The following is a 25,769-nucleotide window of genomic DNA, read 5'->3' on the forward strand; positions in this document are numbered from 1 at the left end:
TATTGTTTTTTTTATTGTGTGGTAACAAAGAAAACTTACAAAAAGAAAAAAAAATGCTAGTTTAGAAAAAATGCTAGACTGATCCCCACAACTGAAAAAGGTGGTCTTGTGACTCCATTGTGGTCAGATAGCGAATTTAAAACATTGTTGGGAGAGCACATGGACTCTATAGTGACGGAGTCAGTCAGATTGGATTTAACAAAGAAATATGAGATTTATCCAGACAAAGCATGGTCAATGGAAGATTGTAAAAAGGTACTAGGAGCAAGTATTCGCAAGAACAAGGTGAAAGCCATTATTTGTTGTCACAGAGAATTTGTTTTAGCAATAGCTACAGAACAGTCTAAACGCAACTCAGAGCTAGATAAACAGAACAATGAGCTCCATGCTAGAAAATCTTCTTTGACTAAGAAATTAAACCACAACAAAGATGCAGAAAAAAACAGATGTGGGAGAATTAAGTCAGCCTGATAACATTTATCCTGACTGAAAAGCTTTCTTTGAAACAGATGTAGCCATCCAATCAGTAACTGATAAGCCTGTAGATTCAGTGAAGGTGTGTGGGGCAAGGAGAAGATCTCAGGGAGCTGAGGGAACTGAAAGTGTTCCTCCCAACTCTTCTGTTTGCCCACTGAAGCTAAGCAGGGCTGAGCCTGGTTAGTACCTGGATGGGAGACCTCCTGAGAAAACCAGGTTGCTGCTGGAAGAGGTGTTAGTGAGGCCAGCAGGGGGTGCTCACCCTGTGGTCTGTGTGGGTCCTAATGCCCCAGTATAGTGACGGGGAAACTATACTGCCAAAAGAGCACCGTCCTTCGGATGAGACGTTAAACCGAGGTCCTGACTCTCTGTGGTCATTAAAAATCCCAGGATGTCTTTCGAAAGAGTAGGGGTGTAACCCCGGCATCCTGGCCAAATTTGCCCAGTGGCCTCTGTCCATCATGGCCTCCTAATCCTCCCCATATATACTGATTGGCTTCATCACTGTCTCCTCTCCACCAGTAAGCTGGTGTGTGGTGGGCGTTCTGGCGCAATATGGCTGCCGTCGCATCATCCAGGTGGATGCTGCACATTGGTGGTGGTTGAGGAGATTCCCCCCTTCTATGTAAAGCGCTTTGAGTGTCGAGAAAAGCGCTATATAAATGTAATGAATTATTATTATAATTATTAATACAAACTGTTGCCAAAGCACTAGTACCTAAAGATATAGAGAGACTATTCCAATGCTTACCCTCAGCACGCACAATTTTTTCTGAATTTAGAAGAGCATTGATCAGCAAAATGCGTCTTTACATCATGTCGTTGCCAGAAGTCACACAGCTGATGTCACAAATTCTAAATGAATTTGAATTCAACAGTTTTGAGTCTGCTGTTACTTTTGAACTGCTACATGCCAGTAAAGGTGATTTGAGAGAAGATGTTTTGAAAATTCTAAAGAATATCATGGGACCCAAAATAGATTGGTATAGAGTACAAGAGGAAACTGTGAGTGAATATAGTGAGAGGTTTTGTCAGGCAGCTGTAACTTACAGTGGAATCGTTGATGACCCTAAAAGTGTGCTAGATGATAAAGGACCCCTAGTTCGTATCTGGTCAGATGGTCTTATAGCTGAGTACACATTAGCCTTGCCATTCCTAGATATTACGTGGTCTAACGGAACTCTCAGAAGTAACCTAGACAGGTTAGCTACATGGGAAAGAGATGCTAATATTAAAACACAAGTGAGAGTAGCAACAGCTACGTTTAACCCAACGAAACAAGACAATAGATGGACAACTACTGTGGAAAATTAGGACATTGGGAGAAAGAGTGTAGGAAGAAGTTGCAAGATACAAAAAGAAATGCTTTGCATAATTCTGCTCCTTCTCAGTCTGCCTACAACCCTGAAGTAATTCCGCCAATGTCCACTGAAACTTTAGGACAGCTCGCTCAGGCTCTTCTAAGAGCACAAAAAGAACAGAGAAAAAAAAACTAATTGTTGGGGCTGTGAGTAGCTACCTTTCCCCTGTAATCCATCATAATGACAAAAGAATTTTTGTGAAAGGTAGCATACAAGAGAAAGAGATTGATTTTTTGCTTGATACAGGTGCAGAGATTACAATAATTCCTAAAAAATTGGCTAAAGGTTTAGACATCCCGTACAAGAAAACCAAACTTTCTTTAACTGGCGTAATAGGTAAAGATTCTGTTTTGTATGAAACCCCGCCCATAGAGGTACAATTTGGCCCAAAAACTCTGACTACAAAATTGCTACATGCTCCATTGAATACAGGTGCAATTTTAGGCATGGATCTCCTGAGACAAGTACATCTAACTTTAGACATGTCCTCAGAATCTGCTAGCATTAAAATTTCCTCAGCACAATTTTCTACCAATAATGCAATCCCTCCAGAGTATGCTTTCTTACTGAATCATCCAATTTGGGCTAATGACAAAGATGATTGTGGTTTATTGACGGGTGTAAAACCAGTCAAATTGACAGGAACTCCACCTCCGGTTACCAAACAATATCCTATCAGTAAGGAAGCCATACAGGGAATCAAACCTATTGTAGAAAAATTGCTGAACCCAAGGAGTGCTAGTTAAAACCAACAGTCCCTGTAACTCACCCATATGGCCCATCAAAAAATCCAATGGGACATGGAGACTCACCATAAACTACAGAGTAGCCAATAAACACATTGATAAAATTACCCCGCTAGTAGCAGATCCATCTGATCTGAGCTGGAAGCTGTTGAGAAACAGATCCACAACCTTTTAGTGAGACAAGCCGAGCTGAAGGACCGGCGTTTAGCTGTTGAAACATCACGCGCCGATGCACACAAATCAGTGCTTAACGTTACTAAACCGCTGACTCCGACCTCGTCTACTCCGTGCGTTTCTCAGCATTGGTTCCGAGCGCCCAGGTCACGATCAGCCATGGTTTCGTTCACTCCGGCTCTGACACGCCACCACGAACCCTGGGTGGTTCTGCAGCGGAAGACGCGGGCCAGGATCAGAGCAAGAATCTCTCCGCCCTTCCCGGTTTTCGAGATCTCCACCCAGAGCTGTTTCTCCCCTCTTCGCAAAACGGAACGCGATGCTGTGATCATCGGCGATTCCATCGTCCGGCACGTCCACGCTATGTTAGGTAAAAGTAAGGTGTGTACTCACTGCTTTCCTGGTGCTCGTGTTTTCGATATCGCTGCGCGGGTACCCGAGATCTTGTTCGCGCTAAATGAATGGTTAATGTCATGGTGTAATGAGCAGAAACTGCTCTTTGTAAATAATTGGAATCTGTTTTGGGAGCGTCCTAGGCTCTTCTGCGCTGATGGCTTACACCCAAGTAGAATCAGAGCAGATCTTCTGTCTGATAACATCTCCAAATCGTTAAATACCGTTTGACTAGTAACCAAAAGTCCAAATTACAGTCTCTGCTGCACCAACTTAATTGATATAAATACTAGTGTAGAACATTGCATAGAAACTGTGTCTATTCCTCGTTTAGTGAGATCAAATAAATCTACTGCAGGATCTAGGAAAAACCTAATTGTTGAAAAAAAAAAACAACTTCTAAACATTAGATCACTCACACCTAAGGCAGTTATTGTAAATGAAATAGTCACAGACAATAGCATCGATGTACTTTGCCTTACTGAAACCTGGCTTAAACCAAATTATTATTTCAGTCTTAAAGGTCCCGTTCTTCGTGATCCCATGTTTCAAACTTTAGTTAGTGTGTAATGTTGCTGTTAGAGCATAAATACTATCTGTAAAATTATAAAGCTCAAAGTTCAATGCCGAGCGAGATATTTTATTTAACAGAAGTTGACTACATCGAACAGCCCGTTTGGACTACATCCCTCTACTTCCTTCTTTAATGACGTCACTAGAACCGTTTTTTTGACTAACCTCCGCCCACAGGAATGCTCCCTCAACTCTACCAAAATTCGTTTATGTACTTGCGCACTTCTTATAACTTACTGTGTTTACTCAGCTCTTACGGTGATTTTTTGAAGTAAAACTGACGCTTCGTCTTTTGTGTGATGTACAATAAACTTTATTAAACTCATCAGTATATGTTTGATCATCATTCAGACAGCAGACTTGTAGGCTATTAATAAATAATGGATACATACAAGCAGATGACAAATACGTTATAATAAGCGTAATTAAACTACTAAACTATACCTGTTTCATCTCTATACAGCACTCTGACTCTGTAGGCATTATTGTCCGACTCGAAATGAACATCGTTACTGAGAGTTTCTGATATTATCATCATTCCGTGAGATGAAATTGTCCTGAGAGACTGAGCGCGAGCTCATGAAGCTCCGCCCCCTGGGTCGTCCAGCAGCGGCTTATTTGCATTTAAAGGGCACACACTAAAACAGTGCGTTTTTCTGTGCCCCAAAAAATGACAATTTAAACATGCTGTAAAAAATAATCTGTTTGGTATTTTGAGCTGAAACTTCACATACACACTCTGGGGACATCAGAGACTTATTTTACATCTTGTGAAAAGGGGCATAATACGGGACCTTTAATGAGTCTACTCCTCCTGGATACTGTTATAAACATGAGCCCCGTCTGATTGGTCGTGGCGGTGGTGTTGCAACAATCTATAGAGATATTCTTAATGTTACCCAGAAAACAGGTGACAAGTTTAATTCGTTTGAAGTACTTGTACTAAATGTTACGCTCTCAGATGTAAGAAAAAAATCCCTATTATCTTTAGCTTTGGCTACTCTATATAGACCGCCAGGGCCTTACGCTGATTTCCTAAAAGAGTTTGCAGATTTTCTCTCAGATCTATTGGTCAACATCGATAAAGCATTAATTGTTGGAGATTTTAACATACACGTAGATAATTCAAATGATGCGTTAGGGACTGCGTTTACAGATTTATTAAACTCCTTTGGGGTCAAGCAAAACGTCACTGGTCCCACTCATCATCTTAATCATACACTCGATTTAATTATATCATATGTAACCGATCCAACCGATATAGATATTATACCGAAAAGTGATGATGTTACTGACCATTACATGGTAACTTGCATATTACGTACTGCTGTAATATGTCATGCTGCGCCGCGTTATCGACTAGGCAGAACAATCCTCCCATCTACCATAGATAATTTCTCAAATTGTTTATCCGATCTGTCTCTGCTGCTGCCTGAACCCAAACAAACAAATGAACTAGAAGAACTAACTAGCACTATGATCACCATTCTTTGCAGAACATTGGATATTGTTGCACCCATTAAATTAAAAAAGGTCAGAGAGAAAATTAAAGCACCATGGTACAACAATACTATGCATGTTTTAAAGAGAGAAACCCGTAATTTAGAGCGTAAATAGAAACAAACTAATTTAGAGGTCTTTAAAATCGCGTGGAAAGACAGTATGTCACGTTATAAAAAGGCCCTAAAAGCGGCCAGGGCTGAGCATCTCCGCAAACTAATAGAAAATAACCAAAACAATCCAAGGTTTTTATTTAACACCGTGGCTAGACTAACAAATAAACAAGCATCACCGGAACAAAATATCCCGTTACAGTTTAGTAGTAATGATTTCATGAACTTCTTCACTGAGAAAATAGAAAGCATCAGAACCACAATTGTAAACGTTCAATCTTCAATATAGCGCCTTATAATTCAGCCTCAATTATCACCCCGCAAGAACAATTACAGTGCTTTACAACTATAGAACAAAAAGAGCTATATAAACTTATCACTTCCTTTAAAACAACAACATTTTTATTAGATCCTATACCAACTAAACTACTGAAAGAAGTGTTACCTATAGTGGAAGAGCCTCTCCTCAATATTATTAACTCATCTTTATCTTTAGGTTATGTTCCAAGAACATTTAAATTGGCAGTTATAAAACCACTCATTAAGTAACCACAATTAGATCATAATAACCTAGCAAATTATAGACCAATTTCAAATCTTCCATTTATGTCTAAAATATTAGAAAAAGTTGTGTCCGCTCAACTGGGCTCTTTCTTGCAAGAAAATGACATCTATGAAAAGTTTCAGTCTGGTTTTAGGCCACACCATAGCACTGAAACTACGCTTGTTAAAATCACAAATGATTTACTTTTAGCTTCTGACCAAGGCTGTATCTCAATATTAGTTTTACTTGATCTTAGTGCTGCATTCGATACTATAGATCACACAATACTCTTAGATTGACTACAAAATTATACTGGTGTTCAAGGACAAGCATTAAGCTGGTTGAGATCATACTTATCTGACCGCTATCATTTTGTCTATTTAAATGGAGAAAAATCGATCATAACTCCAGTAAACTATGGAGTGCTGCAAGGATCAGTGTTAGGCCCTCTATTATTCTCAATGTATATATGTTGCCACTTGGAAATATTATAAGGAAACATGGAATTAGTTTCCATTGTTATGCTGATGACACTCAAATACATATTTCATCACGGCCGAATGAAAACGCTAAATTATCCAAGCTGACAGAGTGTGTTAAAGATATAAAAGATTGGATGACGCGTAATTTTCTTTTATTAAATCCAGACAAGACAGAGGTACTACTTATCGGTTCAAAAAAACACCCACAAAACCTCTCACAATACAATTTTAACATAGTAGGATGCCCTGTTACTTTATCCTCTACAGGAAAAGACCTGGGTGTTATATTAGATTGCAACCTGTCTTTTGAAAATCATGTTTCATATGTTACAAAAACAGCATTCTTCCACCTTAGAAACATTGCTAAGCTACGTAATATGCTATCAGTTTCTGATGCAGAAAAGTTAGTTCATGCATTCATGTCCTCGAGAATAGATTACTGTAATGCTTTATTAGCTGGTTGTCCTGCATCCTCAATAAACAAGCTACAGTTAGTCCAAAATGCATCTGCTAGAGTTCTTACTAGATCAAGAAAATATGATCGTATAACACCGATTTTAATATCACTACATTGGTTACCTATAAAGTTCCGTATTAACTACATAAAGCCCTAAACGGCTTAGCTCCAGTCTATTTAACGGATCTTCTATCGCCCTACAATCCATCGCGCTCTTTAAGATCACTTAATTCGAGGCGTTTGGTCATACCTAGGATATCCAGATCCACCAAAGGAGGGAGAGCATTTTCACATTTAGCTCCAAAACTCTGGAATAGCCTTCCTGATACTGTTCGTTGCTCAGACTCGCTCTCCCAGTTTAAAACTAGATTAAAGACGCATCTCTTCAGCCAGGCATTCATATAATATTTTTAATCTTACAGTTAAATCCGGTCTCTAGTTCATAAACGCCAGAAGAGAACTGGCCCCCGACTGAGCCTGGGTTCTCCCAAGGCTTTTTTTTTTTTCTCCATTAGGTCACCTGATGGAGTTTTTCGGTTCCTTGCCACTGTTGCCTTTGGCTTGCTCAGTTGGGGATATTTCGGGGATATTTAATTTTAATTTAACAATCAATAAATTCCATTAGAAACAAACCTTGTTGTATTATTTTAATTTAATACTGTGAAGCTGCTTTGATACAATCTGTATTGTGAAAAGCGCTATACAAATACACTTGACTTGACTTGACTTGACCATTAGATTGTACGTTTTTTTTCAGTAATTGATATGTCTCATGGATTCTTTTCTGTACGCTTACACTCTGACAGCCAGACATGGTTAGCTGTCACAGTTGAATATGAACAATACCAGTGGACACGGTTGCCACAGGGATTTCAGAATTCCCCAACCATATACCATCAGGCTGTCAGACGTGATTTGTGTGACCCAGAATGTCCGGTAAAACAGTCCACTATGATCCAATATGTCGATGATATTTTGATTGCCTCAACAGATCACGAGGTACATCAAACTGAATTGGCAGCATTGTTGGATTATTTGCATAAAAAGGACACAAATGCAGCTCTCACAAAGCTCAATGAACACTTAGGCTTCATGACTGCATGTCTAATGCAAGATCATGGGGGCAGTTTACGCCCAATTCATTACTATTCTGGGAAACTTGACATAGTCGCTCAAGGTATGGTTCCATGTCTTAGAGCAGTGCAGGCAGTTCATCTAGCTCTTCAGGCTTCATCAGCAATGGTGTTAGGTCAAACTGTAAATGTAAAATGTCCTCATGCAGTATCCGCACTAATGAACCAAGCAAAAGTCACTTCTGTCACCTCCTCTCGTTGGGGAAATTGGTTAACTACTCTCACAACCCCGCATATTGTTTTACAGCGTGCGCCAGTCACAAACCTTGTATGATGTCTGCAATGACTGAAGTTGTGTTGGAGGATGAAGGTGAAATGACTCATGATTGTGTTACGCTAACATACACATCTACGAGTGAAGTAAAAGAAACACCCATAGAAAATTCAGAATTTGAGTTGTTTGTTGATGGTTCAGCTCAAGTAATTGAAGGGAACAGACAAGCAGGTTATGCTGTAATGTCCACCACTGTGGTGGTAGCTTCAGGTCGTCTTCCAGATCATTTTACAGCTCAGGCTGCAGAACTGGTAGCTTTAACTAGAGCATGCACGCTAGCTTCAGGATCAGTTGCAAATATCTACACAGATTCCAGGTATGCTTTTGGGGTAATTCATGATTTTGGTGTCATTTGGCAAAGCAGACAGTTTCTAACTTCTGCTGGATCCCCCATTAACCCTCTGGGGTCTGAGCTGTTTTCTGGGCCCTGGAGGTGTTCTGACATGCTATGACATTTGTACTTATTTCTATTACTTGTGACATTTTCATGGCTAAAGTCTGATTACACTGTATTCAGCACAAACTCTGCTACAATAATATATCAGCAGCATGCACGAAAAAGTTTGTAGTTTTGAGATAATGACATGTATGCATGGTTTGTGAAAATACAAAAAAAAATTCTCACTGAAATAAGGCCATGAAACCCATACTGATTATTTCTTCACAATACTTTTGAAAATTGTATCACATAGCCTAGAATATTTGCTCCAAAACTATGTGAAAATCGCCCTGACTGCTCATTCAGATAAGACAATATATTGATTTAAAATTTGTACGACATGTTTTGTGTGAGAAAGCTTTATACAGGAGGTGTGATCACGTCATTAATATGTAAGCTTTTCACACCTGAGAAAGACAAAGACCCTCCCATAACGGCCCTATTAGGAGCCATCAGGCCCTATCATTCTGAGCAACCTTGCACAAAGAATTAGGAGATTTAAAAAAGAATGGCTTTTTGATTGTTTGGATTTACTTACAACACAACATAATCCAAAGATACAAAACAAATGACAAAAAAGCACTTATTGAAAACAGTGATCCAAAGACAGAGACCTTTTTGCCATTCCTAAAAACATTGTACATACATTTCATTTCCAAGGTGTTTGATTTTCACTTTACCATGTTCATGTACAGAGACTCATGTGAATGTTGAAGTCAGCAGGACTCAGTGGCATCTGGGCCCTGAAAAAAAAAAAAAGTGAACATACTGATATCAAGAGAAAGGCCTGCACGATTTTGGGAATAAATTTTAGATTTTTCTGGTTAAAATTGCTTTTTAAAATTCACAGAATACACACACACACAAATGTTTCCAACAATATATAATATAATGAACACCAGGTTTGTTGTGCCTTGTAGGCATAGGCTATGCGCAGTGCTGCATAAAATAATAATAACAATAACCTATAGCAGCCTGTAAATCTTCCAAAAGATTTCAGTAACAAGTAAGCTAGAAAAAAAATATATTGATTATCATATGTTACTTCAAATGTTTCCATTCGTTATGATGATATGAAATGAGATAATAGTAAAAACATGAAGCCGTTTGGTGCGTTTTGCTTTTCAAACGCGATCGCGTTCCAAAATATGATACATTCAAACGCGATCGTGTTCCAAAATATGAAACATTATGGTTACCATATACATATCTACGTTTGAGCAGATATCCACAAACACAGTAACAGTAAACACGGGTCTAAATATTATAATATTCACCATATATCTAGCAACAGTTCAATTGCAATGTGAAATTTATGCAAAAATAACAAACTAATATGTAAGAATTTCTTACCTTACATCTTTCTTGTCTTCAAATTGCGTTCTTCTTCTGAGGTAAATCCAATGTAAGCTCACGGCGCGTCTTTCAAACTCGACGAAACTCGTTTCCGGCTGGGTGAACGCTGGCGCGTTTTGGCTGCCGCTGCTCTCCGGTTTGTTTTATCATTTTAAATATTTTATTCCATAACACTAACCACATCTGCAGACTGCAATCGACTGACACGATGTGGATTTACCATCCTCTCTTATGTGTCACCATTGTCTGGATTGTTTTATCGTCAATGCTTCATCCAACGACCTCGCTGTTTCTGTATACAGCGACTGAACTTCACCGGTTGCGGTGACCAGGATATTGTTTATCGTCCCTGTCCCAAATACATCCATCGCGGGTCTCGTCGGGGTTTTAGGTACGATGACTCGAAGGATATAATACCATTCTGGACCTCGACTCCCCGAGCAGCAAGGAAAACTCAGCGGACTATTGACCAGAGCGCGCTAACTAGCGTATCCAGATCGACCAGCTCTTCGTTCGGTGGAAATGAGCTCAAAGTCGGACTTCTCAACATCCGTTCACTTTCTAACAAGGGGCTTCTTATCAGCGACATTACTGACAATAGTAAGTTTGATTTCTTCTGCCTGGTTGAGACCTGGCAGCAAGAGAATGACTTTCTTGAGTTGAATCACACATGTCCTCCTGGGTTTGTTTACATTTCGCAACCTCTTATCTCCAGACAGGGGGGAGGTCTCACGATACTTCACAACTCGATTTATAAAACGTCCCCGCTGTCTGTACAAAACTATGTTTCTTTTGAATCGGCTGCTTTACTCATCAGCGGTCCAACACCCACAGTATTAGTTGTTATTTATCGGCCTCCGAAATACTGCAATACTTTTATAAGTGAATTTTGTGCACTTTTAACCCATCTGTGTACCTTATCACCCAGTCTTATTCTCCTGGGTGATTTTAACATTCATGTGGATACTGCCAGTAACCCACTCACAAGGGATTTCAATTCTTGCTTAGACAGTTTTGGTCTCCAACAATATGTGAACTTTCCAACTCACAATAAAGGCCACACTCTGGACCTCTGTTCTGCTGTTCAGGTGTTACACCTCGGGACTGCACTGCAGATGTAATACCCATATCTGATCATAAACTGCTTTCCTTTAATGCTGACGTTACACTCTCTAAATCCAAACAACAACTTTTGATGTCATTTCGGAATATAAAAAAGATCGACCCTTCTGTTCTGACTGCCGCAATTACTGATCTTCCTCTCAGTGACCATCTCACTTCTCCTGACAATTTGGTCTCCTTTTATAACTTTGAACTACAGCAGCTCCTTGATACTCTTGCACCTCTTAAAACTCGGACTGTATCATTCACCCATTCTGCGCCCTGGTTCACTCCTGAACTTCGCCAGCTCAAAACCAGAGGCCGGCGTTTGGAACGCCTTTATAAACGAACTGGTCTTATGATACATAGAGAGCTGTATAGTGAACATGTTTATTTTTACAAAGATGCTCTTCATGCTGCCAAAAATGCTTTCTATTCACATTTAATTGAGTCTGGAGATGGTAATACTAAAGCACTGTATTCAACTGTTAATCGTATTCTGAAACCTTCTGACACACTTCCTGTACACATGTACTGCACTGCTCAATGTGATAAATTTATGTCTTTCTTCAATGACAAAATAACTACCATCTACCAACAACTAGCCTCTTTGGCTACCCCTTACTGTAGTTCGCCACACAGTGTCTCAATTAATTTGCCCCTCTTCTTCCTTTCTTCTTTCAACTTGCCATCTGAAGAAGAAATTTCTCAGTTAATTTATAAATCTACTTCTTCCACATGTCTACTTGATCCTATACCAACTCATTTGGTAAAGGCCTGTTTTCCCTCTTTATCTTCTCTTATAACTCGTATTATTCACACTTCTCTTAGCTCCGGCATTGTTCCATCGTCTTTTAAAATAGCTGCCATTACCCCTGTTCTTAAGAAACTTGGCGCAGACCCAAACAATTTAGATAATTACCGTCCTATTTCAAATCTTCCATTTATTTCAAAAATTCTTGAAAAAGCAGTGGCAGCACAGGTTCATGCTCATCTTAGTAATAATAACTTGTATGAGTGTTTTCAGTCAGGGTTTCGTCCTAAGCATAGCACTGAAACTGCACTAGTGAGAGTAACAAATGATCTGTTAATGGCTGCTGATGGCGGGTTGTTATCTATTCTTGTTCTACTTGACTTGAGTGCAGCTTTTGACACAATTTCACACAGTATTCTCTTGCATCGATTATCTGATATTGGTATCACTGCTATTCCTTATGCCTGGTTCACTTCATACCTTTCAAACCGCACAGTTTGTACAACTAAAGAGATTTCATTCCCAACCTTCTTCTGTTAGCTGTGGTGTCCCCCAAGGCTCTGTCCTAGGCCCCCTATTGTTCCTAATTTACCTTCTCCCACTCGGCAATATCTTTTCAAAATTCGGTATTAAATTTCACTGTTATGCCGATGATACACAGCTTTACATTTCTACAAACCCTGATTCCATTCTCCCTCCCACCTGTCTTACAAACTGCATTCATGAAATAAATGTTTGGTTTTCTGCCAATTTTCTCAAACTTAATGCCAGTAAGACTGAAGTACTCCTCATTGGTACTAATTCTACTCTCTCTAAGTCATGCAGTTTTTCATTATCCATTGACGGTTCATCGATTTCTCCCTCCCGGCAGGCTAGGAACTTGGGGATCATCTTTGACAGTACCCTATCATTTGATGCTCACATTAATAACATAACCAGGTCTTGTTTATTTCATCTCCGCAATATTGCTCGCCTCCGTCCATTTCTCACTCCGCATAGTTCCTCTATTCTTGTTCATTCGCTTGTCACCTCCCGCATCGATTATTGTAACTCACTATTATCTGGTTTACCACACAAATCTCTTCATAAACTCCATCTGATTCAGAATTCTGCAGCTCGTATCATAACCCGGACTTCACCTATTCAACACATCACCCCATCACTTCAACAGCTACATTGGCTTCCTATCAACTTTCGGATTGAATTTAAAATTCTCCTCCTCACATACAAATCTCTTCATAACCTCGCTCCACCTTACCTTTCAGACCTCTTACATCCCTACACCCCTTCTCGAACTCTCTGTTCCTCTTCACTGGGTCTCCTCCATACACCTTCTGCTTGCCTAACCACCATGGGCCATAGGGCCTTTAGTCGTGTTTCTCCTCGTCTTTGGAATTCTCTCCCAGTCAACATCCGTAATTCATCCGTACATCCGTAATAGCACTCAAGTCCAGTATTTTTATTCTTTTTATTTATTTATTTTTATTGCTGTTTTTTATTGACATTGTTAATTACTGTTATTTTCTGTTTTAATACTGTTACTGTTGCTTCTTGTTGTACGGTGACCTTAAATGGTTTGAAAGGCGCCTTAAATAAATTGCATTATTATTATTATTATTATTTATGAAACTTCCAAAGAAATTAGCGGTGATCAAAGTGAAAGCACATCTCACAACTAACACTACAGGAGCTAAAAATAATGCTCTTGCAGATGTAGCAGCTAAACAAGCTTTTTCCTATGTAACTGTACAAGTGTGTTCAGGTAGTACAGCACAGAAGACAATTCTGCCTCCTGAATCTATCATTGATCTGTACAAAGACGTTCCTCTATATGAAGCATGGACATGGTTAGACAAAGGAGCCACAGTTGATTCATCCGGCTGATTCATTGATTCAAGGGGAAAAGTATTTTGTTCCCGAATCACTGCTGCCATATTTGGCTCAACAAATACACAATTTGGGTCACAGTGGTCCAGCAATAATGAATCATAGGTTCTCAAATCAATGGTGGAATCCAAAATTCAGACAGGTAGCCACCGTCAAGAGATGTGTTACATGCCAGAAAAATAATGATGTGCCAGCAGCAACTACAGTAGCAACACATACCCCAGCTCCACCAGGACCATTTCGTCACCTGCAAGTTGATTACAGGGAAAAACTGAACAAATTCTCAAGATGGATAGAAGCTTATCCAACAGGGCGTGCTACAGCTGCACATATCGCTAAATGTCTTGTCACAGATTTCATTCCCAGATGGGGATTACCAGATTGCATTGACTCAGATCAAGGTACACACTTCACAGGACAGGTAGTCAAGGAAGTGTCGAGAATGCTGAAGGTTAAGTGGAATCTGCACTGTCCCTATAGGTCACAAGCATCAGGACAGGTTGAACAATCAAACAGAACAATCAAAATCAGGTTAAGCAAAATAGATCAGGAAGGAGTACCATGGGTCGAAGCGCTGCCAGCAGTACTGTGTAGTATGAGAGCGTCACCTAATAGAACAGTAGGACTGAGTTCTCATGAGATTATTACTGGACGTCCAATGCAAATGCCAGGTGCTATTGATCTTAGAAATGCTGATATACACATTGCCTCAGATGCCCTGATCGCTTACTGTGAAAACCTCACAAAGGCAGTACAGAGTGCCAAAGAGAGAGTTGAGTCTTGTTGGCAGACTCCACCAGAAGGTGGACACACAATCGTCCCAGGTCAATGTGTCATGATAAAGTCATTCAAAATCAAACCATTAGAGCCTAAGTGGCAAGGACCACATCAAGTTATGTTGATTACAGCAGCTGCAATATTGTGTCAGGGAAAGAAAACCTGGACTCATGTTTCACACTGTAAAATTGTTCCTCAGGGGATAGGGATAGGATAGGACACACGGACGAGTGAGGTGCCCTGGGAAGAACTGAATGCAACAGGCTTCAGGGGCCAACCCAGGGTGAAGACACTACCTCGTAGGCCTTACCCCATTTAGTCCATCCTTACCTCACTGTTCTTTAGGTGTCGCAGGAATTACAAAATATAGGGAAAGAAGGAACAACAACAGCAGACTCGGAATACGATACAACCCTAGTGTTTAAACAAAAACTGCTTCAAATAGTGTTTGAAGAAATACTGCTCTCTGTTTTATTTTGTTTTCTGTCTTACTCTGTGCTGATAAACACTTGATGGCTGTCCCGAGATCCATATGCAACAACCGTCTCACTTGCATATGAAGCCACAACCTCAAGAAGACAACTAGACCCACTGCTGAACGAACTATCACAAAAGAAAAAGAAAAAAATACACAACGCAGAGATTCACATACGGAACCTTCAGTCATCAGACATGATCAAGACTACAAGCCTGCACCATTACCTGAGTGCTGCACCTTGTTAATGGATCCAACAGAGAACTTGAACAAAATCCAACAAGACATCCTTGATCTTTCAACAAAATTACACCAGATGACTGAAGACAATTCTTCATGGTTCGGAAACTTGATTGGTAAACCCTGGCTGTGGATTAAAGAAATAGCAATTCTGCTGTTGCTTCTCCTACTGGCGTTCTACGTATGCGCCCACAGTATCAAGTGTTTCATTCAACAAATGACTCACTCCTCGCACGAGAAAATGACTGGTCCAACCATAAAAGAATATTACCCATAAAATTCACGGACCATAATTGCATGTTTGTTTCTGTGTCAGCATGCAATTACAGATGAACGACACAGATCATGCTATGTGCCTGTAACTATCACACGTTACGCGAATGAACTTGATATGTGCCTGTAACTTACACAAGTTACAAGAATGAACTTTTAAGTGTCTAAATTTGTATTTTGTGAAAGTTATTAGAAATATTGTATTATAAATGTATTAAATGTTTAATTTAGGTTTCAACATTAAAAGTTAAGACTTTGGTGACTGCAGCTACCGACAGCTCGTGTTCTCAGTAAAGAATTATTGAATCCTGCTGAAGAAAGAACCAAGTCTCCTGGTCTTCGATTCTGAGTATCCAACACATGTCCTGAGTAAAAGTGATAAAAAAAAAAAAAAAAAAAAACTAATTACTTCTTGTGGCCTGTGTGTTCACAACGAGTACAAATAGTGATGCAGATTAACACTAGGCGATTTCCTAGGCAGATATTGACTTGGGACTATATTAGGGGGAAGCACAGGCGAAGCACTGCTACTTAGGCGAAGCACTGCTACTTGGGCGCAGAGACATCACGCAACACATGAAATGCGAATATGTGGTATAATATGTGAATGTGAATACAGGTATAATATGGGTCGATCTATACATGCGTCATGTTTAAAATAATCACTTACTCTGTGGACAGCAGTCCATTTGTGGGGCATTTTTTCCAGTTCACTTTATCACACCGGAAAAGAAAATCGTGTACTGCAGGATGGATCAACGCCGTGAAGTCCTCGGTAGCTGTGACACAACTGTGGGCATGCTCAACTTGATCTGACGCGTTGAGCCTCGTCATCGATGGCAGTAACTTGTCCCACTCGCCACAGCACAGACACTCTATTTCAGTCGGCATAGATTGGCATATTCCCCCACACTCACACCACCAGTTCGTGTTGGCTCTCATCCTCACGTCCTCATGTTGTCGAGCAATCGCAACCTCCTCCTCCTGTCGTTCTATTTCCAAAGCACACAGCTCATCTTCTGAAAACTTTGTATGGTTCTGGCTCTTGACTGTCTGAGAAGTCACCCTCTTCGTCTCTCACAAAATTAGCCATGTTCATCGCCATTCATGTACTGTAGGAAAAATAGCCAGCTACTATTCACGCCGGTATGTTGACGGAAGTCATGGGATTTCATGTGTTGCGTTATATCTCTGCACCCAAGAAGCAGTGCTTCGCCTAAGCAGCAGTGCTTCGCCTGTGCTTCCCCCTAATATAGTCCCAAGTCAATATCTGCCTAGGAAATCGCCTAGTGTTAATCTGCATCGCTATTTGTACTCGTGGTGAATATGCAGACCACAAGAAGTAATTAGGTGTTTTTTTTTACATTTTTTATCACTTTTACTCAGGAAATGCTAGCTGGCAACAAAGGATTCCATTCATTATGCTAAGCTAAGCTCGTGCCGACCCTGTCAAACTCAAATAATACATGCACTGAGACAAAAATGCATTTGCCCACCTATCTAAATGTAGGAAAGAAGGTGAATAAGCCCTATTTAAAAAAAAAACTGTGGAGTGTTCCTTTAACCAACATAAAATCAAAGAGGGCATAATGTTTGTGTGTTAGGGAGATCTAAGGAGTAAAATGCATGTACTCAAATTGCAAGAAAAAAATTGAGATTAAACGGGTTAATTGGCTATAATTTTTTAGGTAAATACTGTTGAGATCGCGAACCTCTTATAATAACAAAGCGTAGGTTGATGACGCATAAGTGGAATAATGGAACTTGTCGTCATGCCAATGGATCTAATAAAGTTTATGGATGAGTGAATACATTCATGTTTTTTAAAATGACTGTGGTATGAAGCAGGGCACGATTGCTAATGAGAGACAGATATCAGCGATATAAAAGAAATAAGGACATTTATACCGAACTACCCGCAAGTGTTGAATTGCTACTCACACAGGCAGTAGCATTTTTTGGCACGGGCAAACCGGGCAATCGTCCTGGGTGGCATTTTTGGGGGGGCCGCCGCCGGCACGAGCAGAAAAAAAAAGAAATAATAATAATAATAAAAAAAAATTAGCGACGCGAAGCGGTTTTCTATTATCTATCATTTCACTGTGTGGGAAATTGGCAAATTTGAGGCGCGGGTGACAGTTCACCTCTGGGTCTCTTCCAAATGGAATGGACAAGAGGGGGGAACGGGGGATCCATGTAGTTATCTAAGTAAGTGACACCTCGACTTTCTTTCAAATAACGCACATTTCATTCATAATATTATAAATACAGGCCTCTATATTTTCTGCACATTTTAGTTTTTCTGAATTGTCTGAATGGCTAATAAAAATAGGTAATACAAAACGTACTCGGTTACTAACGTAACCTCGGTTCCCTCTAGTAGAGGGAACGAGTACTGTGTAAGATATCTTACACTCGGGGAAAATCCTCGTCGCTTAGGCGCGAATTACATCATACAGACAGGACGGGGTACGGCCTGAACTGACGGGGAAATGTGGGTCTTACACAGATTGCCCGACAACATCTTTGTGCTGTTGTTTTACACTGTCGATCATTGAGCTGTGCTCAGTAGACGCAGCATTCTGAGCTGATAGCATCAGGACAGACAATACTGGTTAACTAGACCGACAGCAGCCTGGCCTGCAGGGCGGGAACCTCTAGGTTGTAAAACCTTATAAATGTAGACGGGGAGGCCCCGCCCGCCGCCATACAAATATATTGCAAGGCAATCCCGCGCGACCAGGCCCACGAAGAGGCCATGCCTCTCGTGGAGTGCGCTCTGACACCCAACGGGCATTGCATGCCCTTGGAGGCGTATGCTAGTGCAATAGCATCAACTATCCATCTGGATAGGCTCTGTTTCGACGCGGCTAGTCCCTTAGAGCGCCCGCTGAACGAAACAAAGAGCTGCTCTGTCTGTCTGAAAGCAGACGAGCGAGACACATAAGCTCGTAATGCCCTGACTGGGCAAAGGAGGCTCGCGTCTCCTTCCTCATCGGGGACCGGTAGGGCTGACAGGAAAATGACCTGCACCCTAAACGGTGTGTTGAGGGATTTTGGAACATAACCGTGCTTAGGTTTGAGTATGACCCTAGAGTCATTAGGCCCAAATTCCATGCACGTCGCGCTCACCGAGAGCGCGTGTAAGTCCCCTATGCGCTTCACTGAAGCGAGAGCCAGCAGAAACACAGTCTTGAAAGAAAGATGTTTCAGATCAATCATCTGCAAAGGCTCGAATGGGCCGCCTTTCATGGCTTCCAGCACCTTAGAAAGGTCCCATACGGGGACTGAGGGAGGTCTGGGAGGATTCAGTCTCTTAGCCCCTCTGAGGAAGCGGATGACTAAATCATTCCTTCCAATTGACTGACCAAGCGTTGTTCTCGAGAACACTGCTATAGCCGCCACATAAACTTTGAGCGTGGAAGGGGTCCAGCCCTTATCCAACAGCTCTTGTAGGAAGGAAAGCACCTCCGTCACTCCACAGTCTGTGGGTGATACACCATGGGCTGCACACCAGCCCGAAAACACTGACCATTTCGAGGAGTAGAGGCGTCTCGTAGACGGAGCTCTAGCCTGTGTGATCATGTTTAACACTCCCTTAGGGAGTTCAACATGTACCCGTTGATGGCCCAGACATGAAGGGACAACAATTCCGGGTGAGGATGCCAGATCAAGCCGTGGGCCTGAGAGAGGAGGTCTCTCCTGGGAACCAGGGTTGGTTTTTCCAGAACGGTGCTACGAGCAGTACTGAGCATCCTTCTTCCCTGATCCGCTCTATCACCTGAGGCAGGAGAGAGACGGGGGGAAAGGCATAGAGCGGGCGGCGGGGCCAAGCATGAGCCAGCGCGTCCCTGCTCTTGGAGAAAAATTCCGGGCAGTGAGCACTTTCTTGAGACGCGAACAGGTCTACTTCCGCTCTGCCGAATTTCTTCCACAGCAGTTGGACTGTGTGTAGAGACCATTCGCCTGCCGGAACATTGTTCCTGGACAGTCTGTCTGGTCCTATGTTTAGGAGCCCTGGCACGTGCGCTGCTCTCAGCGAGCGCAGGTTGCGCTGAGCCCATACCAGGAGGTGTTCTGCTAGCCTGTGCAGGTCCCTGGACCTGAGGCCGCCCTGGCGATTTATGTAGGACACCACAGACATGTTGTCTGAGCAGACCAGGACGTGGCGTCCTTTTATTTGGGGACAAAAGCGCGTCAGCGCGTTGTCTACTGCCAACATTTCGAGGCAGTTTATGTGCAGAAGCTTCTCCCGTTCTGACCACTGGCCGAAGAACGGTCTGCCCTCGAGCAGCGCTCCCCATCCCGAGGTGGATGCGTCCGTAGACACCACCCTCACCCTCGAGGAAGTCCCCAGGCTTACACCTGATTGGTACCAGTCGTCCGCTTTCCAAGGTTTCTGAGCTGTGACGCACTTCTGATTGACCTTGAGACGAAGCAGACCGGATGCCCACGCTCGGCGTGGAACTCGCGCTTTCAGCCAGAACTGCAGTGGGCGCATGCGGAGCAGGCCCAGCTGGAGCACTGATGATGCTGAGGCCATGAGACCCAGCATCTTCTGAAATTTCTTGAGCGGGACAAATGTGTTGAATGTCTACCGCGCGCTGTGGTGATAGTCGCGCTATCATGGACAGTGAGTATAGCTCTGTACCCAGGAAAGATATCGTCTGACTGGGGGACAGAGAGCTCTTCGCCCAATTGACTCTGAGACCCAAATTCTTGAGGTGATCGAGTAAAATGGTCATGTGCTCTATGAGCACTGAGCGAGATTGCGCTAGAATCAGCCAATCGTCCAAATAGTTCGGTACTCGCACGCCCTTCATTCTGAGGGGTGCGAGAGCCGCATCCATGCACTTCGTAAATGTACGGGTTGCCAGGGATAAACCGAACGGCAGGACTGTGTACTGATATGCCTGGCCCTCGAAGGCGAATCTCAAAAATCGCCTGTGACATGACGCTATCTGTATTTGAAAATACGCGTCTTTCAGATCTATTGACACAAACCAATCTCCTCGGCGAATCTGCGCAAGGATTTTTCTGGTCGTGAGCATCCTGAACTGTCGCTTCACAAGCACTCTGTTCAGTTGCCTTAGATCTAGTATGGGTCTGAGACCCCCGTCTTTTTTCGGTACCAGGAAGTATCTGCTGTATAGCCCACCTTCGCTCTGAAATTGAGAGAGAGGCTCTATGGCCCCTTTGCTCAATAGTTTCGCCACTTTGGCTCGAAGTAGATGTGCTACTTCTGTTTTCACTGTGGTCTCGACACGTGCCGTATAGCGGCGAGGGCGTCGGCGAAACTGTAGCGGATAGCCTCTTTTTATAATGTCTAGTAGAGATGCGCGGTTGGCGGTTACAGCCGCGGACTCCGCGGATAAACCGCGGAAAGGGGCGGATGACGTGACGAAAAATAATATTTTAATTAAATTCGGGCGGGTGGCGGGCGGTTGAACCAATCAAATGAAAAATATGTATACAGCAATCAGCGGATGGCGGGCGGGTGCGGTTTTGAAAATTGGTCAAAAACGTTGGTGCGGATGGATGACGGACGGATGATGAGTTTTGTGATGCGGTTGCGGATGAAATAATAGCCCATCCGCGCATCTCTAATGTCTAGCACCCATTTCGAAACCCCGGGCAGCTTTGCCCATGCATCTGCATGGATAGCTAGGGGTTGAATACGAAGCGCGCTCTGTTCGCTCAGTGATGGAGAGGCTTCGGTGTGCTGTAACACAAGCTTCGCGCTCGTGACATTTGAGGCAGGGGTCTCGCTGATAACAGCGGGCAGATTGCCCGCGCTCGACTCCTCTGCGGCGGTGAACCGAGAGGGGGAGGGCTGGGCGAGTCCCGTAGGAACTGTCATGTCTGTGTGTGGATGTGGGCACGGGATAGCGGGCACATTTACCACACCGAAGGCATTGTTCGCTTGAGTGAAGCGAATGCACGCCGGTTTCGTTTTTACAGAAACCGTGGGACATGCACAACGTGGTGTTTGTGGGCACTGGGTAGTGGGCACATTTACTACGTTTGATGCGCAATCGATCTGAGTCGATTTTATGTGCGCGAGCCCTGTGTGACGGGCTGTGCTTGTGTGTAGTGATGGGCACTGGGCAGTGGGCATTCTTTCTACACATAAGACACCAGAAAATACACTCTCTTGGGGATTTATCTGGGTAGCCGTGAAAACGGCCTTTGTGTGCAGGCAAGCGGGCGACAGAACCGGCTTGTTGGCTGCAGAAAACACTGGACCAGTCACATTTGCTGGAACTGGACGAGCGAATAGCTTTGGTGGAAGTCCGGCCGCGGTGGGACTCGACCACCGTTGTTTTCCTAGTCGTGCTAGGATGACTTCGGGGCCTCGGGCTTTACCACAATCCTAGGCCACGAGCCACGCATGGCGGGGCGGCGGCCGGATGAGCGGGAGTGCAGTCTCGCGCTTCGGGCCTGGCGGCGCTGCGAAGTGGCGGCAGTGGGCGGTGGCTGGGGCTGTGAGCTCTGTGCAGACGATTTCGCACGGCCTGCTGCAGAGCTGAAGCGCTTCGGGAGGAAGTTCTTCATAGCCTGTGACGCTTTCTGTACCTCAGCGAATCTCTCCTCAAAATCCTTCACGGAGGATTCGCAGAGACCAGCGGGAGAAAGTGGGGCGTCGAGGAACGCGGTGCGCTCGGACTCGGCCATCTCTGAGAGCGTTAGCCACAGGTGCCTCTCGGTTACGGTGAGAGAGGCCATACTCCGTCCAATGGCCTGTGCTGTGGACTTAGTCGCACGGAGAGCGAGGTAAGACGTAAGTCCGGCACGCAGATCGCGTCAGGTCCTTTCTCGTCCAGCTTTCGGAGATCGGCCTGGAAGATCTGCAACGTGGCCATGGTGTGCAGCGCTGACGCAGCTTGCCCGGCGGAGAAAGCACGGCGGAGCAGGCTTGACGTCGTGCGGCAAGCTTTTGAGGGTAGGGCCAGCTTAGCACGCCATCCAGCGGAGGGCAGGCATAAGTGGGCCGCTATCGCCTCTTCGACCGGCCGCAGCGAATGGTATCCCCTGTTCTTGGCATCGTCGACTGCAGAGAATGCCAAAGAAACAGATGGACGCACTCTAGCTGAATAGAGGGCGTTCCAGGATTAGCGACTTCGTCATGTAGCTCAGGAAGAAAAGGCGCTGGTTTGGACGCAGACGAAGCGCGCTCCCCAGGCAGGAAAAAGCCATCCAGCCGGTTGTGAGCGGGCTGCTCGGGCGAAGACCACTCGAGGCCGAGGCTCGCTGTGGCCTGTGCGAGTACTCGCATGAGCTCCGTCTCGATGGACGCTCTCTTGCCCGACGAAGTGCGGGCAGGGGGCGCAAGATCCTCAGAGCTCGCCCAATCCTCACTGCGGTCGCTGTCCATCAGGAAGAGAGGCTGACGAAGTCGGTGAAGCAGCCGAACTGGCGAGCTTTGGCGGCTGGGGAAAGGTTCTGGGACCCGCTAGGCACGGCGCTTTTTACGGCGTGACACCGCGGCAGGTGGGGGAGCAGTCTCGGCAAAGAAAGCCAGGCGAGTCCTCAGAGTCGTCATGGGCAATAGCTCGCAGTGAGGGCAGCCGCCGTCAGCGAGCGTGAGAGCTGCATGTTCCTCACCCAGGCAGGAAACGCAGATCACGTGGCGGTCCCCGTCGCTGAGTGTGGCTCTGCACGAGCCGCAGGAGGGCATCTTAAAAAAGACGCTAGTCGCGGCGGCGACACACACACACACACACAACACAGAGAGTGAAAAAAGGATATAAGCGCCGGAAAGCGCAGCAGGAAGGCAAGGAAGGCGGCGCAGCCAGCAACTTCAGTGACTCGTCCCGCTGAAGGTGCTCTCTCTCAGACGGCGCGGCTTCTCTCCAGCTCCAGCGATGCGTGTGCTTCGCTTGAAGGATGAAAAATCTGATCAAAAGGATTTTCCCCGAGCGTAAGATATCTTACGCAGTACAAGAGACCTCTCGTAAGAGAACGATTACTTGGTCACCACCAAGGTGAATTGGTTTAGTCTTGACTTCTGGTCGTGACTTGTTGTGAGTGACAGTTGTTATGGGGGGGATCAGGGGAAATCTGTTGATTGTCGATGTCGAGTGCCAAATAAGAGATGGACAAGAAAGGTCAAAGCCATCAGGTGCCTAATTTAGAAACGAGCGAAAGATAAAGGTATGCAACTATGTTTTCTCTGTATGATTACGGGATCCATGTCATGAATGAAGGGGCAATATTAATTGGTGGATATAACTCTTATTTGTTAGCCTTTTTGCTATGATTCTTGCTATGCTTAAAGGTCCCATGACATGCTACTTTTTGTAGGCTTTAATATAGGCCTTAGTGGTCCCTAGTACTGTATCTGAAATCTCTTTCCAAAAATTCAGCCTCGGTGCAGAATTATAGCCACTATAAGCCAGTCCCAGAATGAGCTTCCTTCAGACGGGCCGTTTCGGTGTCTGTAGCTTTAAATGTTAATGAGGAGGAGAAAGGCGGCGTAAGGTGGAGGGTGGGTGTGGCCTTGACCATCTGCGGCAACGGTAGACCATGCATGTTTACATTGGATATATTGCAATGGCACGGAGACACGCAGTCGTTCAAGCATTTCAGTTTGACCCAGAATCTGATCCAGATGGAGAAGCAACGGATGAAGAAGTTGCAACTCAGCGGCTCCAGCAGGACGTTTCCGAATGGTTAGTTTATAATATTATGTCTGGATACGGTACTTTATTCGGATGGTTTAGTTATTATCATGTAGCTAACGCTAACCTACTGTTGCCTTTTCACGAGAGATCTGTAACGTCTGTATTTATCTTTTATTATTATTACAATTACATCAAGCTCTGCGATCTTGAAATGCGGATATCGCGCACGCCGTATAACCAACAGGAAAACGGTTATCCAAATAACAAAGAAGTGTACAACACTCGTGTTACAGTGTGTGTATTCACACACATACTTGATGCTATCTACCTTTACATTAGCGCAAGTAACTGCATAGCTAATGTTAAAGCCACATTCTACGTGTAACAAGCTAGGTAACCATAAACAGTAAAGCAACAACTTGTATCATTAGTTGACTTACTTGTCCGAGTTGTGTAACGTTAGCTGAGCCAAAGAGAGTTGGTACTGATCCAGACTTTAGTTTCAGATGTTCAGCAAGCCCAGCTCTGTATTAACCCTTCGGTGTTCATTTGTACATCCAATTATTGAGCAATTATTATGCTTCGCTCGCTCAAAAGCCATTATATCTCTCGTGGACAAACTAAAATCGCGTGCGCGCGTTCCTACTTCCTATCGCATTTTCTCATGGGCGGAAATATTCTCTGGGCGGGCAAAGCAGAGACAGGGGAGGTAACATTCCTCCTTATAACGTCATAAGTAGGAGATTCAAGATCAGCGCGATTGAGCGTCCATTTTCTCAAAGGCAGAGAAAAATAGCAAAAGCTCGATTTACACCGATTAAAATTTCTAGAAACTTGGGGACCATATACAGGCTAGGGGAACTCATATTAAAGTTAAAAAACCTCAGAAAGTGAAAATTTCATGTCATGGGACCTTTAACAATAATTCAGTTTTAACTCAAACACGAGATCTAATTTCACCATAATATTGTGCTTTGCAACAAAACTGTTACAAGTTCAGTTATTACACTGCAAAAAATGCTTTTCTTAATTAGTATTTTTTCTTGTTTCCAGTCCAAATATCAAACATTCCTTAAATAAAGATGCATAACGTTATTTTACCAAAGTAGTAAAATGACATAAGATATTAAGTCTTGTTTTCTGGGGAAATAAATAAAAATTGAGTTTTTGCTTAAAACAAGCAAAATATGATCTGCCAATGGGGTAAGAAAAATTAGGGGGCTCGAAGGGGGTCTCGCCCAGGGTGTAATTCAATGTAGAACCGCCACTGCACACAGGTCAGTTTATTAGACTAATGAAACTTGTGAGGTAACGCAGTGCTGTTTCACTTGGTCTACACTATCACACTAAACTGCATTTGAGTGCAAATTATATGAAAATTATAATGTTATTCTATGTGTTAGTTTGTTGGCTGTATGAGACTAGCAGTAAGCTAGATCAACATTAAAATAACATACTGATCATACTCTAACATTTCATCACGTTGAGCTATATAACATTGATTAGTTTTATGTACATTTGCTCATCTGTCTAATAAAGTACATGCAAGAGTGGCGTCTCTGTCAAGTCGAAGTTAGTCGCGGACGTGGAGCTCTTGGCTTCTCGAAAACGCCACA

This window comes from Scardinius erythrophthalmus, assembly GCF_964197995.2.
Source record: "Scardinius erythrophthalmus genome assembly, chromosome: 10".
NCBI lineage: Eukaryota > Metazoa > Chordata > Actinopteri > Cypriniformes > Leuciscidae > Scardinius > Scardinius erythrophthalmus.